The sequence below is a fragment of the Triticum dicoccoides genome, chromosome 4A (genome assembly GCF_002162155.2).
Source record: "Triticum dicoccoides isolate Atlit2015 ecotype Zavitan chromosome 4A, WEW_v2.0, whole genome shotgun sequence".
Lineage (NCBI taxonomy): Eukaryota > Viridiplantae > Streptophyta > Magnoliopsida > Poales > Poaceae > Triticum > Triticum dicoccoides.
Window position 1 is genome coordinate 711883510 of NC_041386.1, and position 4231 is coordinate 711887740.

A 4231-nucleotide genomic window follows, 5' to 3' on the forward strand; every position below is an offset into this window, starting at 1 on the left:
GAGGGACGGCCAGGGTGGGCCGTGCGCCCCCTCTCCCTCTGGTCCGAATTGGACTAGAAGGGGGGGCGGCGCCCCCCCTCTTTCCTTCCCCCTCTCCCCCTTCCTTCCCCCTCCTAGTAGGAGTAGGAAAGGGGGAGTCCTACTCCTACTAGGAGGAGGACTCCTCCTCTACGCGCCCACAAGGGTCGGCCGGCCTTCCCCCTTGCTCCTTTATATATAGGGGCAGGGGGGCACCCTAGGACACACAAGTTGATCTACGGATCGTTCCTTAGCTGTGTGCGGTGCCCCCCTCCACCATATTCCACCTCGGTCATATCGTCGCGGAGTTTAGGCGAAGCCCTGCACCGGTAGAACATCATCATCGTCACCACGCCGTCGTGCTAACGGAACTCATCCACGAAGCTTTGCTGGATCGGAGCTCAGGGATCGTCATCGAGCTGAACGTGTGCTGAACTCGGAGGTGCCGTACGTTCGGTGCTTGGATCGGTCAGATCGTGAAGACGTACGACTACATCAACCGCGTTGTGCTAACGCTTCCGCTTACGGTCTACGAGGGTACGTGGACAACACTCTCCCCTCTTGTTGCTATGCCATCATCATGATTTTGCGTGTGCGTAGGAATTTTTTTGAAATTACTACGTTCCCCAACACGTTTTTCTTGCTACAGGGCACTGCGAAGCGTTTTCTGCTACCGAACGAACGCTGGCTCCCGCTAGAAGCTAGCTAGCGCTGGCTCGTGGAGAAGCTGGCTCGTTAGGGAATCCATACCACTTCCGAACGGGCCCTAAGAAACAAAAATATTAAGGAGAAAATAAAAGTCAAGAACAACGAGGCAAATCAATAGAAGGTTTAGTGAGTCAACCAGAATTAGTACATATGCATCAATAAAAGTATGACGTCACTGTCATTATACTTATACTCTAGTCCAACAATCTATAGGGCAAGGATAAAATAATTCATCTGGAAATGTGTAATGCACTCCCTAAGAGCACCTATAGCCGGACCTCTTAAACCAACCTCATATGCCCATGTGGGCCATCCGATCACTATCCGGGCACGATTTTTTGACTCAGATAGACCCCTCAAACGGTCCTCAAACGCCCGACTCAACGTCACCCCCCATATTCAGCCCAAATATGAGGCGGATATGGGGGCACCTGGGTGCCCTCGGGCACGCCTGCCATGTCGGACCTGACAACCCGACCCCACCCCCAATTGCACCAAATCCACCCCGAAGAGTAGGCGGATCCATTTGCTATCTCCTCTCTTCTTCCTCCTCTGGCCGTCCGTCTTGCCCTCCGTCACCGCGCCCGTTCCGCAACCATTCTCAGTCTCTCCGCCACCAACTCCGGAAGAGCTAGCCCACCCGTCCTCGCCGCAGGGGACGTCATCGCCGGCCCAGACACCATCGTGGTACGTCCGGCAACTCTCCGGCTCAGCCTTGCGCTTGATGTGTTTGACACATTGTCCGACCGATTTTTTGTGATTTTGTTAGGTAAATGATGGATTCCGATGCTTCGTTGGACGAGGAGTATGGACCGACGGAGCTTGACAAAATGATTCAAGATGAGTTCTTCGATTCGTCGGATTCGGACGAAGAACTGGACATGATCATGCTCATGAGCATGCAAGAGGAAATGGACCGAGAAGTGGAGCATATTCTCAACTTCAAGGGCTCAATCAAAAGGGAGAAGAGTGGTCAACCTAGACAAGGTGTCCAGAGCAAAGGTACTACACAATGACTATTTTGCTCCCAAACCTTCTTTCCCGGATGATCCATGGTTTCGTCGCCATTTTCGCATGCGGAAACCATTGTTTTGCGCATTGCAGAGGGAGTGAAGGCACACGACGACTACTTCAAGCTCAGAAGGGATAGCTGCGGCCAACTCTCTTTCTCGGCCAAGCAGAAGTGTACGGCTGCTCTAAGGATGCTTGCACTTGGTACTGCTGCAAATGCCATTGGTGAGATGGTCAGAATGGGGGAGAGCACGTGCATGAAGACTACTGTCAAGTTTGCCCGCATCTTGGTGGAGGTGTTTGGACCTGAGTATCTCAGAGAACCAAATGCGCAGGACACGGAGAAGTTGTTGGCTATTGAAGAGGCAAGGGGGTTTCTAGGAATGCTCAGATCAATTGATTGCATGCATTAGCAATGGAAGAACTGCCCCAAAGGTCTGCCGGGAATGTATCAAGGTCACACCAGAGAGGCCACCATTATACTAGAAGCGGTGGCATCACATGACTTATGGATTTGGCATGCTTTCTTTGGAATGCTCGGTTCTCACAACGACATCAACGTGCTTCAACGATCTCCGGTGTTCAGGAGGCTTTGCAATGGGGAATCACCGCCGTGCAACTACACCGTCAATACCCGAGACTACAACATGGAGTACTATCTTGCCAATGGTATCTATCCTCAGTGGGTGGCGTTTGTGAAGATCATATCTGAGCCGTGTGGCAATAAACAGGGCCACTTTGCAACAATGCAGGAAGCGGCTAGGAAGGATGCGGAGAGGGCATTTGGTGTGCTTCAGACTCATTGGGGAATTGTGCGGAGCGCTGCAATGATGTGGCAATCAGAAACTTTGTGGCAGCTGATGACATGTTGTGTTATTCTGCACAATATGATTGTCGAGGATGAGGGTGATGGTGTAGCCTAAACCCATGATTTTGAAGCATCCGGAGAACAAGTTGAAATTCCGGAAGATCAAGATGCGGCTCAGCTTATGAACTTTCTGCAGATGCATCAGAATCTTCGAGATCAGCAGGTGCGCACGCAGCTACTGAATGATCTTGTGGAGCACATGTGGATCCACAATGGCAACCAAGGAGGCAATGCTTGAGTTTGGCACTTAAAATAAATTTTATGTAAACGCTATCTATGCTTGATACCAACAATTGCTATTTACGCGTGATGCTGTGTTGCAGGATTGACATGCAAGTATTTGCACAGATTTGAGAGCCCAGATTTGAGATATGTGAATGCCCAGAAGGAAATATGAGGGCCCCGTCAGGATACACCCGCGGGCGTGGCTGGATACGCCATGCTCGTTTGAGGGGCCGGATTTGCCAAGTCCGACTGTAGATGCTCTATGCTCTAATATAACTATAATGCGAGTGGGAAAAGTCATAACTTGGGAGGTAGAAAATGCAGTATCACTAAGAGAAGAAGCACGATAGCATAAGAGATGAACTTCTAATCCAAATGTAGTCCCAATGTTAAGTGTATTACATCTGAGTCAGTAAACAAACTGAAGGAAAAACCAAGTTTATACTCTCTCCGTCCCATAATGTAAGACTTTTTTGACACTACATTAGAGTCAAAAAAACATTTTACATTATGGGACGTAGGGAGTAGAAACTATAGCCATTCGCTCGTTCACAAATTGCAGAGGGAGTATATGATAGCATGGCTAGCTTTTATTCTGATACGCAAAGCGGCGAACGCAAGCTGTATCAGGAAGAAGATGGACAGAAATGGTCTGAGGGACAAGAAGGAAATAATCATTCCTCTTCTGGGAGGAAATAATCATTCCTGATACAATGGCTAAGAGTCAAAATGACTCAAGCCAAAACAAATTAAAAGTCAGGTACGTGATGGATATATAGGCAATTTCTACCACTAGTAGAAGGACCCTTTTCACTAGTAGCTTCCCCCTTGTCGGAGTTATCATCCGTCACCTTGTTAGTGAGATCACCCACTATCAACGATGAGGTAGATAGTTTAAGTCCTTCTAAGAATTTATTAAGCATGCTTTCAACCTCGGTTGTCATGGAGGTTTTCAATGTGTCCAAAGCCACATTGAATTCCTCACGAGAAACCGCGGTTCCCCCATCACCCGTAGACGAACTCGGATTCACACCGGAGTGCTCCTCCCTACCGTCTATGGTGTCAACCATACTCTTCGGACGACAATGTCCTTAATAAAGAGACGAGGCTCTGATACCAATTGAAAGGATCGATATAGTTGACTAGAGGGGGGGTGAATAGGCAACTAATAATTTTTAGCTTTTCTTTACCAAATATAACTTTGCATCAAAGTAGGTTGTCTAGATATGCAACCAGGTGCGCAATCTATATGATGCAACAACAACAAGCAACGGATACAACACAAATAAGCTTGCAAAAGTAAAGGCACGAGATAACCAAGAGTGGAGCCGGTGAAGACGAGGATGTGTTACCGAAGTTCCTTCCTTTTAGAGGGAAGTACGTCTCGGTTAGAGCGGTGTG